Source organism: Erpetoichthys calabaricus, chromosome 14 (assembly GCF_900747795.2).
Source record: "Erpetoichthys calabaricus chromosome 14, fErpCal1.3, whole genome shotgun sequence".
Lineage (NCBI taxonomy): Eukaryota > Metazoa > Chordata > Cladistia > Polypteriformes > Polypteridae > Erpetoichthys > Erpetoichthys calabaricus.
The window spans coordinates 30,458,833-30,474,090 of NC_041407.2; the positions used below are offsets into that span (position 1 = coordinate 30,458,833).

The window sequence follows — 15,258 nt, forward strand, 5'->3', positions numbered from 1 at the left end:
CCCTGTTCCAGGCTCAGGTTGAAGATGCGCTGTAGAGGACTCCCCAGCTCCAACACACAGGCCTTCAGCAGTCATGGCGATACTCCATCTGGACCCTCTGCTTTGCTGGCACGAAATCTCCTCAGCTCTCTGCTCACCTGTGCTGCTGTAATTGTGGGTTGGGATGTCTCTCCTATGCTGGTATCAGCAGAAGGATGGGTGGAGGGTGTAGTATTCCGAGGTGAGAGTGGGTTAGGGTGGTCAAACCTGTTAAAAGAAGTTGTTCATTTGGTTTGCTCTCTTCACGTCTCTCTCGATGGTGGCACCCTGCTTCGAACTGCAGCCAGTGATGATCTTCATCCCATCCCACACTTCCTTCATGCTGTTATTCTGCAACTTCTGCTCCAGCTTTCTCCTGTACTGCTCCTTCGCCGCCCTGAGCTGGACCGCCCTGAGCTGGACTCTGAGTTCCTTCTGCATGCACTTGAGCTCATGCTGATCACCGCCTTTAAAAGCCCTTTTATTCTGGTTCAAAAGGCCCTTGACGTCACTTGTAATCCATGGCTTGTTGTTAGCATAGTAGCGTACTGTTCTTACTGGAACTACAATGTCCATACAGAAGTTGATGTAGTCAGTAGTGCAGTCAACAACCTCCTCAATGTTCTCACTATGTGATCCCTGCAGGATATCCCAGTCCATAGTTCCAAAGCAGTCCCTCAGAGCCTGCTCTGTCTCAGGGGATCACTTCCTGAATGAGTGTGTGGTTGTAGGTAGCTCCCTCACTCTTGGTTTGTAGTGAGGCTGAAGCAGAACCAGGTTATGATCTGCTTTCCCAAGCACAGGCAGTGGGGTGGCGCTGTATGCGTCTTTAACATTTGCATACAGTAAGTCAATAGTCTTATTTCCCCGGGTGTTACAGTCCACATACTGAGAGAAGGCAGGTAATGTTTTGTCCAGCGTCACATGGTTAAAATCTCCAGCGATTAGCACAAGCGCCTCAGGATGCTGCGTTTGTAACTTAGCAACAGCAGAATGTATGATGTCACTCGCTATCTCCACGTCCGCCCGAGGAGGGATGTAAACAATAACAACAATGACATGTCCAAACTCTCTGGGCAAGTAATAGGGACGCAAACTTATAGTCCAATGTTTTGTTCTTATCCATTCTTGGGTGGTTTTAGCTATGTGTTTTGGGTCATTATCCTGCTTGAGGACCCATGACCTGCGATTGAGACAGAGCTTTCTGACACTGAGCAGTATGTTTGGCTCCAAAATGTCTTGATATTCTTGAGATTTCATTGTTCCTTGCACAGACTCTAGGCAACCTGTCCCAGACACAGCAAGCAAAGCAGCATCAAAACATAAGCGATCCTTCTCCATGTTTCACAGTAGGTATGGTGTTCTTTTCTTTCATCTCTGGACATATGCATTTTAGCATTTTTTTTTCTTGCAACATTGGAGTCCTCTTAGGTATTCTTCCATTAAGCCCATTGTCACTCACGATGGATGGTGAGTTCAGACGTGTTTGTTCTCTTTTGTCGCTTTACAACCTGTAATTAAAATGAATTTTTGGAGGATTAGCAGCATTTGATATACTCAACATGACTACCACTTTGAAGGTGGAAAATATTTTTTATTATGATAAAACAAAAAAGCAAAAAAAAAAAGCATGCTTTTATTCAAATAAATTTTAAGTCTAGATATCTTTTGAAAATCTGCTAATACTTTTAGGACTACTGGCACAGAATTTTGTGGGTCTGATATATATAGTACCATATCAGCTGCATATACAGATATTTTCTGTTCAAGTCCTTCTCTGAAAATCCCTTTTATCTCTGATGGATTTCAAAAGTATACTGCCAACGGTTCAATGGCATTGCAAAGAGCAAAGGTGATAAGGAGCATCCTTGTTGAGTATCAAGTTCTAATTTGAAGTTATCTAAAATAATGTTGTTAATAAGAACTGAGGCTTCTGGACTAGTATAAAGTACTGTAGTTTGGGTCCATGCACATATGTTTGGGCTGAACCCAAATTTGTGCAGTGTGGTGAATTGATTGTCCTATTCAACCATACCAAATTCTTTTTCTGCATTTAAAGATAATAAGATCTCTGAGGTGTTAGATATAATGGGTGAATATATTATATTAAACAAAGTCGAAGGTGTCTGCCTTTAATAAATCCTGTTTGATCTTGTGATATTACAGAAGGAAGCACTTTCTTAATGCTTCTGGCTAGAACTTTGGAGAGTATCTTAACATCATTATTCAGAAGAGAGATTGGTTTGTATGATGCACATTATAGTGGGTCCTTGTTCTTAGGAAAGATAGTAATTAATGTTTGGCAAAACGTTTGAGGTAGAATTTTATTTTCTCTAGCTTCTGTAAATGTTGCTAATAGAAGGGGAGCAAACCTATTTGAGAATATTTTTATAAAATTTCAATGGGTATAGGGCTGGCAACCATCCTCATTTTCCTGGACATGTCCTCATTTTTTATGCACTATGGACTGTCTGGGAGGAATTTATAAAATTTTTAAAATGTCCGGAATTTTGGCTCCTAAAATTTGAAAATCTCCTTACCCTTATCGTTGGTAAAAAATGAAAGCCATACACTAATTGTCATTTGTGGAAGTAATACGCACACTTTTTTTTTCCCAGAATCTTCACTTCTGTTCCAGTAGTAAACAACGCAGAAATTAACTAGATTAGAAACAACCTTTTGAATTCTTTGCTTTCTTTGTCCAACTTGGATTTTTCACTTCATCTTTTGAATTCAGCATTATCTTCTTGGCGAGTAGACAGTTCATTATAAATGTTGTTTGTTTCCTTAATTATTTGTATTCGTTTATTCAAAATCGAAATTGCAATTCCACATTTTGTATATGAGATCTTATTTTCGATTCTTCTTTCAGCAGCTTGGTTAAACAAGAAATTTCATACATCCAGGTATAGTCCATCGTATTTAAGTGTGAGTAAGTACTGCTTTGTAATATTTTAATGGAAAATTTTCTTATTATCACCTGTTGTTCTAAAACGGATTTATAATTGTAAATGAGTCAACTATTAAAGTTTCAGTTAATTAAAAATAATCACACATTTATTCTGTTATATAAATATAATATCTTTTTACTCATCAGTTGATCAAGTAATAAGTCACTTCAAATAATTTATTAATATTTTCATAATTATTTAATTTATATAAATTCAGGAATACCCATTATGCCAAAAAGAAAGTGCAAGTTCACAGACTGCTTGAACAACAAATATCCTTGTTTTCGAAAGGGCAGAACAGACGTGGTGGCAGAATGCATTGTTTGCGGTCCAGAAAGCTACATCTCAGTTTCCAATAAGGGTTCAGGTGATTTGGACATTTACAGCAAGATGACTGACTTTTTAGCAAATGGCTCTAAAAGGGTTGATGTAATTGTTTCTGCTCCTGAAGGAACCCTCTATTTTCATACAGTGACAAATCACCACAGCTGAAACTCAATGTCCTGTTCAGTAGAAATATTAAGATTGATATGCTGTGATTCAGAAATTGCAAAAAGGTTATCCTGTGCAAAAACAAAGTTTGATGTTTGGAGGAGGGTGGAGACACAATGGAAATAATGTATTTTCTAATTTGCAAAGATTATTTGGATGATCGTAAATAGGAGTTGGCTGCCCTGCTCACATTTTGCATAATTGTATACAGCAAGGAACAGATATAATAGATATGGATATTGACTCCTTTGTTCTTAAGATTTTTAATTATTTCAGTGTGTATACTGTTTGTATTGAAAATTTTAAGAAGGTCTGTGAATTTATAGAGATTACTTATAGAAAGCTTATGTATCATAGCAGAACAAGGTGCTTTCATTACTGTCTGCCATTGAAAGGATTCTAAGCATTTTCCAGCTTCAAAATCATTCTTTTTGTGACAAGAAATCTCCCCCAAAGTTTTAAAGCTTTTCTTTGATGATGATTTTAGAAGGATTTCTCATTCATTGTCAAACAGTACCGTCAGTCTTTAACTCCCATATAAAGGAAGTTGAAAGGAATGACAATTCCTTAATAGAGGTTTTTGAACCTTCTGGCAGAAAGAAGTAGATGTCAGTTTATTTCCCTTAGAGTTAAGGAAATGTTGGAGAAGTGGGAGGAGGAGAGATATTCTGATAAATGTGTAGTTTTCAGAAGAAATGTCCAGAATTTGTATAACTCCTGTATTAAATACTTGAACATGTGGCTGAAACCACTAGAAGAAGTTTCTTCATTCAGGTGGATGTCTTTAACACTAGAATTACCAGAGTCTACGAAAAAACTCGTAGATCTGGCCCACCTTAAAACCGTTCTCAACTCTCTTTTGTCTTCTAAATGTGCTGATTAAGATGAGCAGAAAGTAGTCGGCTATTCCATCCCCCACCATCGCAAAACGTTCACTAAGTTTTCCCAGCTCATGCCTTGTTTGATTATCTGGGAGTGACTGAACTCTGGAGTTTTACAGTGGAAATAATAGATTGTTATTTGGAACACATGCATTTCATGTGTGTTCCGTTTCTACAGTAATCTGTGTAAACACATTGTTAAAACAGAAACTTTTTCATATTTTAGTAATAAATGTTACAAAATGTAGGCATAAACTATAGAATATATGAAGCCTGAAGTCCAAACATCAAATAAACACTTTCACAAAAGGTTCAAGGATGATACGACACCTTCCGTGCTCTTAACGTTAAGGTTTGCTGTCTTGGAACACAGCAGCCCTGCCGTGCTACAGAGACCTGAGTTCAATTCCCAGCTTTGGAGAAAGTGTATTTTTTTTTTTTCCCCCTCAAACGGACATAAAATTTATAAATTGGTATGCACTGTAAATTGTTAAGTTTAAAATGTCGATCACAGTTATTTCTGTTGATTAATTCATGCTTTTTACTTAGAGTCAGAACAGGAGCTTGTTCAGCTTATTCAGCTTCTGATCTGACTCAAACAGCACCAGTATAACTTCACACCCGATCTGACGCTGTTCGTTTTCAAATAATATTGCATTACTTCGACGATGTTTTCTGATTGGTACTATTCGCGTCATAAAGTGATTTCTTCAAAACATCACATATATTTGTCTCTTTCTTTTTTTAAAATGTGCGTTGTAGCATGCAGCAACTGGCCACCTGCATGTTCTTGCGCACACTGAATAAGACAGCGCTATATGCAATCATCAGATTCAAATGTTAACAGTTATATAGCACGGAATGGAAATCAGCAGTTCTTAGCATTGCACCACGCAAGCTGTCATATCAACCGCCTACTGTAACTTGCTTTCTTTTTTCTTCGGTTATAGTCTTGAATAAAAGTGCACTTGTTTTGTTATACTTTTACATCAACATATGTTCCTGTGTTTGAGCGACATGGGCATGCTCAAAAAATACACATGTAATGCCATGAAAAGTGCATGCAGACACTTCAGTTCGCAAGCATTGGTACGACAATGCAGTCACAAGTACACTGCAGAGCTATAGCGCGTCTTTATGTGAAAACAGCATTGTCAAATGGGGAGTTTCTGATGATTGCATATAGCGCTGAAGTTACTGCTCTTTACTATGCTTTCCTCTGCATGTCCTGGAGTACAAAAGAAACCGCATACAGCAACATGTGGAGACTGGCAAGACTGTGGGGAAAAAAGCACGTGGTCGTATGTATCGTGATACACTGCAGAGTTATAGCGCGTCTTTATGTGAAAACAGCAGTGTCAGATGGTGGGGTGGTAGGGGAGGATCCTGAACGTGATTGAGACAATGAAAAGTGAATTAAAAAAAAATAAACAAAGCTAACCTTATATCATAAATCACACCGGCTGTTACAGACTGAAATCAAATGTATTTTTTTATTCTAAAATAGTAAAAAATAAGAACACTTCTCAAAATGAAATCATGGGGGATTCGAACTGGTGACCTTCTGATTCCTAGTCAACAGCTGATACTGTTGCGCCACGGCAGCAGCCGTAGTAAATGAGTGTCAATGTTGCACACTAAGGTGGCTTTTTTTGGCAGCGGCTTTTTTTTTTGTACCTTTTGTGAAAGTGTTTCTTTGATATTTGGACTTCAGGCTTCATACGTTATATAGTTTATGCTAACATTTTGTCATTTGCTACTAGAATATAATAAACGTTTCTGTTTTAAAAATGTGTTTACACCGATTACTGTAGAAATGCAACACCCATGAAATGTGTGTGTTCCAAATAACGATTTATTTTTTCCACTCTAAAACCCCACTTCACTCCCAGATAATCAATCAAGGCATGAGCTGAGAGAAGTTTGTGCACCTTCTAAGTCGGTGGGGGGATGGAATAGCCGGCTGCTTGCAGCATGTCTTTATCAGTACATTTAGATGACAAAAGACGCTGGCGGAGAGGTGAGAACGGTTTTAAAAAGCGATTTAAGGTGGGCCAGATCTATGAGTTTTTTCGTAGGCTCTGGTAATTCTAGTGTTAAGAGACCCAGTTGAGTGGAATAGTGTGGTTTATATAATAAGGTACCTTCATAACAAGGAAGTGTGTTTAGATGATGTGAAATGTTTCTACCAATTTTGTAATTTTTAAAACTTTGTAGCAGAACGGAAGGATACTGATGTTTCTGTTCCTGTTTTTTTTTCAATGATGGAGATGTAGTGGTCTAAAGACAGAAATCCTCTCACCATTGATTCAGTTAAGGAGCTAGTGCTCACAAGATTCAATTTCAGTAGCATGTTATGTAAAGATTTTTATTCATATTTATCTAAAAACACAGATTTACTGAGAAAAATGGCTTCAGTGGAAAAATTTAAAAAATGTAGATAAATGCAAATAAACTAAATTGGAAAGTGAAGTGAGTTTACCATGTGCATCATTTTTTTGCAGGTTTATAACAGCTGTCCAAATAAATGGAAGGAATGAAGTCTATTAAGTTAAGAGGCGTGAAATATGTAAACTATTTAATGGGTTATTAGTTTGCCAGTGACTGTGATTGTGGCCATCATATCATAATTATAGTGATAAACTGCTGCTAAAGATTTATAGTCAATGTATGCGTGTGTGTATGTATGTATGTTCCAGCATCACTTCTGAACGCCTGGAACAATTTTCATGAAATTTGATACACATGTTTCTCATTGGTTGACTAAAAATACTGTAGGGTCAAATCAAACCTAACCCATCCTGGCCAAATCTATTTAATTTCAAAAGCAACAGGGGCATGGTGGTGCTCAAACATGAAGAATGCTGGCAGTCACCTCCAGTTCGCCTTCTGGTGGTTGTTCCGAGTGTCAATTAGATGATAACATGCATACAAGACCGCAAGATCACACCCCACCATCCCTAGAAGGGGGTGGGTTAGGGTTGATTTCACCCTACAGTATTTTTAGTCGACCAATGAGAAACATGTACCCAGTTTCATGAAAATCATTCCAGCAGTTCGAAAGTGATGCTTGAACATGCATACATTCACACACACATACATTGACTTTTATATTTATATATATAGATATATATATATATATATATAGAGATATATATATATATATATATATATATATATATATAGATAGATAGATATAGATATAGATTGCCCTTTTATAATTAATAATAAGGGAGTGTGTCTCTTGTAGGGTAACATTGTGGAGCAGTGGTTACCAGTGCTGCCTTACAGCTCCAGAGTTCTAGGTTCAGGCTCCAGCCAGGGTGTTTTCTTTAAACTGCTCCAGTGTTTCAGTGAGAGTTACTCGTCCAGGTACAGTGGCTTCCTTTTCATATTTCAAAGACACGTATTCTAGGTTGCTGATTGTAAATTTGGTTTGGTGTAAATGAATGTGGATATGTACATATTAGTACTCTGAAATGGATTTTCTTCTGTCCTGGTTTAGTTTCAACTCTCCACCTGTTGCTTCTGGGGTGGACACTGGCTTTTCACAAACCGGAATATGAAAAGTATGTTACAAAGTGGGTGGATGGATTCATCTTGCAGTTTCAATAAAGTATAGTCTTTAAGATGTTACAGGGGTTCTAAATCATTTCCTACTGTAAGAGAACAGGATGATTTTTCAGTTGATTCTACATCTATCTATCTATTTAACCAGGAGCTAATGTGGTGATCTAAGAACAGGATATTTTACTATGCTCTTTTTGTCATTATCATTGTTGTACCATTGTGGCATTATCATTGCTGTAGCATTGTGGATTATGTATTTTGTGAAAAGAGAGTGATTTAAGATTAAAGCATTGAAATTTTTTATTTGTATCAAAGACTTTAAAAGTAGTCCTATTTGCTACATTTCTAAATGGAGTAAAGCAAGTTCAGAAAAAAAGTAGGTTAATATGAGGACAAAAAAAACTTCTGAGTCAAAGATATTCTTTAAATTAAATTAAGAGAATGTATCAGCACTGATGTTCATCCCCTGTACTACTCCCTAAATTTATTGTTTTGAAATTCTACTTTCTAATAAGTCTTTAGATTTTTTCCATGTTTTTGAACTTACTCTTTGCAGTTTGTGTGTTTGCAAAAGACACTGTTTGTGCTGAATCTGGGTTTGTGTTTCACTATACAGTTAATGGTGACAAAGTCATCTAAGACTTACCTCACATAGCCCCCTTTTGCTCTGAAGGTGTGTACATTTCCTGTTCAGCCTGTTTGACACAACCTTCTTGCAGCATTCACTGGGAGAGTCCCGACCTCTCCCTTACTCCACGTTTGCAAATCTTTCGTAACCTGCACCTGAACGGGAGACAAAAAACTAACAAATAAGTAAGTATAGGAGCAGCCTAAAAGCCAGATAAAACTGAACTGATTACAGTCATTATAGTCATTATTTCACCATTTGTTTTCTTTTTCTTTTTAAGCTGTTAATGTATTCATAAAGTAGGAATATACAAAATGAATGAGAGATTGTAGTGACGAGGAGAAGGTAAGGATATTCCAAAGACTTTTTTTATTCAGTCTTGTTGTTTAACTATGTTTTTCCTACTAGACAAAACAAGTTGGGTTTTGAGTCCTCTTCCCAGGTTTTACATTATTTTATAACTATTAGTTTCATATTACATATGGCTTTGCACTGTCACTTATTTCCTTGGAAAACTAAATTACCTTATTGTATGATGATGCTTTGAAGAATCTGAGAGTAGCAAAGAGAAAAGTCATTTCACTTGTAGGCATTAAAAGTTAGTGGAACTTGAGAAAAATATTTTTGGAAACTTGAATGAATTGTTTACTTAAACTCTGGTTCAGTGGACAGGCATTAATTTGAAAGATTTGTTTTTGTTAATGGTATATTGTAACATTAATATCCTATTCAGAGGAATGTTCTGTCTTATACTTGTTTCCTTTGGTGTCCATTTTCTGTAGTAATAACTGAGATAATGTACAGTGGGGCAAAAAAGTATTTAGTCAGCCACCAATTGTGCAAGTTCTCCCACTTAAAAAGATGAGAGAGGCCTGTAATTTTCATCATAGGTATACCTCAACTATGAGAGACAAAATGAGAAAAGAAAAAATCTAGAAAATCACATTGTCTGATTTTTAAGAATTTATTTGCAAATTATGGTGGAAAAAAAGTATTTGGTCAATAACAAAAGTTCATCTCGATACTTTGTTATATACACTTTGTTGACAATGACAGAGGTCAAACGTTTTCTGTAAGCCTTCACAAGGTTTTCACACACTGTTGCTGGTATTTTGGCCCATTCCTTCATGCAGATCTCCTCTAGAGCACTGATGTTTTGGGGCTGTCGCTGGGCAACACGGACTTTCAACTCCCTCCAAAGATTTTCTATGGGGTTGAGATCTGGAGACTGGCTAGGCCACTCCAGGACCTTGAAATGCTTCTTATGAAGCCACTCCTTCATTACCCGGGCGATGTGTTTGGGATCATTGTCATGCTGAAAGACCCAGCCACGTTTCATCTTCAATGCCCTTGCTGATGGAAGGAGGTTTTCACTCAAAATCTGACGATACATGGCTCCATTCATTCTTTCCTTTACACGGATCAGTCGTCCTGGTCCCTTTGCAGAAAAACAGCCCCAAAGCATGATGTTTCCACCCCCATGCTTTACAGTAGGTATGGTGTTCTTTGGATGCAACTCAGCATTCTTTCTCCTCCAAACATGACGAGTAGAGTTTTTACCAAAAAGTTCTATTTTGGTTTCATCTGACCATACGACATTCTCCCAATCCTCTTCTGGATCATCCAAATGCTCTCTAGCAAACTTCAGACGGGCCTGCACATGTACTGGCTTAAGCAGGGGGACACATCTGGCACTGCAGGATTTGAGTCCCTGGCGGCATAGTGTGTTACTGATGGTAACCTTTGTTACTTTGGTCCCAGCTCTCTGCAGGTCATTCACTAGGTCCCCCCCGTGTGGTTCTGGGATTTTTGCTAACCGTTCTGGTGATTATTTTGACCCCATGGGGTGAGATCTTGCGTGGAGCCCCAGATCGAGGGAGATTATCAGTGGTCTTGTATGTCTTCCATTTTCTAATAATTGCTCCCACAGTTGATTTCTTCACACCAAGCTGCTTACCTATTGCAGATTCAGTCTTCCCAGTCTGGTGCAGGTCTACAATTTTGTTTCTGGTGTCCTTTGACAGCTCTTTGGTCTTGGCCATAGTGGAGTTTGGAGTGTGACTGTTTGAGGTTGTGGACAGGTGTCTTTTATATTGATAACGAGTTCAAACAGGTGCCATTAATACAGGTAATGAGTGGAGGACAGAGGAGCCTCTTACAGAAGAAGTTACAGGTCTGTGAGAGCCAGAAATCTTGCTTGTTTGTAGGTGACCAAATACTTATTTTCCACCATAATTTGCAAATAAATTCTTTAAAAATCAGACAATGTGATTTTCTAGATTTTTTCTTTTCTCATTTTGTCTCTCATAGTTGAGGTATACCTATGATGAAAATTACAGGCCTCTCTCATCTTTTTAAGTGGGAGAACTTGCACAATTGGCGGCTGACTAAATACTTTTTTGCCCCACTGTAAGCTTACTTACTTTATCTTACTTGAATCGACTTGTGTACAGTACTAGACAAAAAAAAAGTTGCAGTACGGCCTCTGCTAGAATTATTGAAGCGTGAGCAACCGTGTTATGAGCTTGGGTAGCAAAAATAAGCAAAAGGTGGTGCTTGTGATGCATCATTTGTTTGTGATAAATTCCTTAATTAAATCTCTCACTGTATGCATTTAAATGTATTTAATAGGAAATTTTACAGCTACCATTTTAGGTAATTTGCTATTTGGGAGAACACTCTTAAAGTGTATGTTCTAATAATTTAGAATTTATATTTTTTATAGAAAGGTATACATTTTTATACTTTCTCTGAATACTTGTGTTTATTATCACATGGAAAAGTACTTATTTTTAGAAGCATCTCAATAGGAAGTATAATATGGAATTAGTAATCTAAAGACATTAATATCTACCACCAGTTTGTTGACAACAGTTCGTAACTGGGTGGTTTTAATTCAAATTTTGCTATAGGCAAGTTAGCTTATTACATACTGATTTCTAGGCAGTTCTATGATTTGTGGGGAGAAAAAATGTAAAATACTTCTACACACAGTGCACTTAAAAGTCTCTGTATCTGCCACTAAAACAAATTAAACAGTGCGTGCAGTGCTACTTTCTAAGATCTGTTCAAAGCTCTAGTGCTAGTAAGCCTACAGATCTAAAGAAAAAGTGTCTTTTCTGGACATGATAAAAGTAAATATGATACGAATGATACATTTAGACCATATTTTTCTATGTTAATAAGAAAGAAAAAAAAAACAAAAGCTGTGAAGCAATCAAAGCACATTATAAAAACAATAAGAAACATTTAAAGTAGACACAGGCACAAAGAGTGTGTAAACTCCACACACATTGACCAGACTAGGGATTTGAAGACTGATGCCATCACACTGGTGTTATTTTTACAGAGCGAGTGCTTCTGCGGTTGTAGTCCAATATTTGTGAATTTCACTTTTTCTGGTAATGAATGACTTATTTTTTACTTCATGGAAAATAATGTTTCTATAACATTTGTAGATTTCCACATTAATATGGAAGTAATTTACAAACACGTAAACTGTATTGATGCAAGTTAATTTTGCATGGCAGTGCCTTGCTCTATACAAGTGTTTTGGCAACTTCTTCCTCCCTGGTGCGCAGCAGGAAAATCTTATCATTTTATTTGTTTGGGGATGGCATTCTGAAGATAATTCTAGTAGTCAAGTGTTATTTAAGCTGTTTTGCTTGGCTTTTCTCTACATTCATAATGGCTAACACGGTACAACACCATAGTACTACACAGTATTGCATGAAAGCATGATTATAAAATGGATTTCTAGATGGAACAATATTCATTTAAAATTAATAAAATGAAAAACTGCATCCCCAGCAAATTTCCATACATTTTTAAAAATAACAGTCTTGCACTTTAAACTTCAACTGTTAATTTAAGGAATGCTTATAGCTGCCAAAACGTGTTTCAGTATTTGGAACTAGATCTGGACTGGCAAATTTCAATTTAAAAAAAAAAAAAAGACAGTTGGAACCAGCCTGGAGAAGCTTGAATTGGTGCAACTCTAAAATGATCGCAACGTGATATATGTCTACACAGAGTTTCTTCTAGAAGTAAAAGTATAATCTAGTTTATTTGCAGTCCGAACCATGAATTTGACTCGTTCAGTTACTACTTTTCAGTTAGAAGCTGAGCATTACAGTGGTTGAATAGCACAGTGGTGTAATTGGATAGCTTATGTCCAAAATGTACTTTTTAAATCAAAAAAAGAAAAAATATTTTTAAAAATAGAAAGGCAAATACTTTGAGTGCTGAATTGATTTGAAGCCTTAAAGTGAAATTGTATTTACTATCAAAATCAATAATAATAATAAAGTCCATACAATTTAAAAAAAACTAATGGAACTGAATTATAACAATGTTTCTAATAGTCAGTAGCTAAATGAGATTATTAATAACAACTGATAATTTTAGACTGGTTGTATTTTGAAGTTTTGTTTTGTGTAGGTGATAAGTCACAGTTTTCAAAACCTTTGCCTCCCTTATTAAAAGGGGAGGTGGGGCAGAAACTACAATATAAACAATAATCCAACAATAATCATAACAGTCCCTTTACTGGAATAGCATATGAGACACTGTTCAATTTTAATTTTTTAAGTAATTAAATCTCCACCTCAAATTTCTGAAATTGTCTATCTGTGGCTTTACAATAAATCCCTTAAGCTCTTCTCTCATGTCCTCAGACTCTCAGATAGGTTTTGCTCTGTTGAGATGTGGGGGAGTTCCATTCACTGCAAAGCATTAGTAATAACACTTCACAGTTGGGTAGGGGGCGGGACTGTTCTTGCACCTTTGTTTGGGCTTCACCTGGATGTAATGTTCAAGTTTAGCTGTAGCCTAGACTTGAATAGCTATTGTGCATGAGCAGAGAGTGAGAGTATAAGCTGGGGTTATTTAGGACATCATAACTGGGGTGTGGGGAAAAAGTGAAGATAACGTTCGTGACCGCATCCCCTCTCACCCTGAAGGGGAACCACTTATCTCATTCAAGCCCAGAAGAGGATCCCTAGTCACACATGTATCACAGGATCATCTAATAAACCCACGGAAAGCCTGAAAATCAAAATGATAAACATAGTGTCAAATTACACAGTGTCCAGAAGTGCATTTGGGAGTGAATATTGTTTCAGAATGCCGAGAGCTCTTTACGGGTGAGGCTGGATGGGACCAAATGAGTGTGTGGCAGCAGGCTGTAGAAGACAAGATGTCTGATGGACAGCAAACCTTTAAATCTGGGTTTTGAGAAAGGTATTTGAGGCATAGACTTTTTTGGGAAATGAATAAATCAGAACGTCGGGCAGGCATTAGTGCTTGTTTTTATGGAACATGATTGCAGTGATGATGAACAATTTAATAGAGATTACTAATGGTATTTTACTGACAGGAGGCTCAGTTCTGATTTTTAACTTCTATCTGATCTTTTTGTTTGTATGTTCAAATTAATTTAGCAAATGATTCCAGTCTGCTTTCACTGTGTTCTGATATCTACTCTGAATCTGCAAAATTAATTCAAATAATTTCATTGGGCATTAGCAGCTCTAACGGGCCACCTCAAAACCAGTTTGTAGATAGTGGGGGTTTCAGTCATTAGGGGGACTGAAGCACAGGTTTGCTCCAAGAGTCTTGGATAGTATGTTGCCTTCTGGGTACATAGGTGGGAGACCTCCCTGTAAAGATGAATAGGTTCTTTTCCAATGCAGGGGTGGATCCAGTTGTCATTATCGAAGTTGGAACAATCACATACGCAAGAGTAGGCTGTCAGTTTCTCAATCCACATTTAAAGAGTTAGGTGCCAGGTTGAGGAGCAGAACGGACAAGGCACTCTCTGAAATTCTGCCTGTTCTTTGTTCCAGTCTATGTAAGACTGAGGATATTAGAAGGTTTAACATATGGCCCAGATCTTGATGTAGGATAGAAGGGTATAGGTTTATGGGTGGATTAATGGGTTTGGAATATGGGTGGCTAGATAACACGCGCTACATGCTGACTTCAAATTGATTACAGAGAATTCTGTGAATTCATCAGCTCATAAATGGCAAGCCAGTGGAATTAGTAAATATTACTGCAGATTGGAGACATTATGAGTGTGTCTGTACATAAAAACATATATACATGATAGAAGATTCATTCTTCAATACTCCCCTGAAAATTCACATATAAAGCACAACATTTCAGAAGACATGTAGCAATCCATATTACTAAACGAGATGGTAAACCGGATATGGATGCAGGGACCTGCCCGTGGACGCAAAAGACATAGTGCGCAAGTGCCACACAAAGCCCCCCCCCCCAGAGTGAAACGGGAGAGACTACACACGTGCACAGGCGCCACACAAACGCGCGTCTCAAACTGCGTAGGCAAAGCAGGCACGGATTCAACACGACACAGCTCGAGTGACCGAGATACAAACACGCGCCTGCCTGGATATAATTAATGAACGCAGGCGCCTGCAACGTGCGTCTGAAATGCCGCAGACCACGCAGGCACTGCTCCAAAAAGAAAGAGCTCGACTAAACGAGATATGAAGTGAAACGGGAAACACTACAGAGTCCGCAGTGCTCCACAATGCACCGCATAATAGTTCGGAAAGAGCTTCGTAGTAACAGTGGGGAGACCCAGAGTGACACGAGCGAACGCTCCGTATTAAACATACGTCATCCTCACACGTCCAAACTATACAGCATAGGTGAGTCACATTACAGTGATACATTATTAACAGTACGA

The 15,258-nt window shown here is 37.6% G+C and overlaps 1 protein-coding gene across 3 annotated transcripts in view; it reads left to right on the forward strand.

Annotated features, from left to right (window-relative positions):
- The window catches only part of cant1b (calcium activated nucleotidase 1b), a 63,809-nt gene that overhangs the window by 17,527 nt on the left and 31,024 nt on the right, over positions 1-15,258 (forward strand). Inside the window, exon 1 of one of the 3 annotated variants that reach the window (XM_028791815.2) lies at positions 8,618-8,725. The exons of 1 other annotated variant lie outside the window; for it this stretch is intronic. The gene's annotated coding sequence lies outside the window, so the exon portion shown is untranslated. Of the gene's footprint in view, positions 1-8,617; positions 8,730-15,258 lie in introns of those variants that run through there. One more of the 3 variants, XM_051936245.1, reaches the window with a different exon arrangement.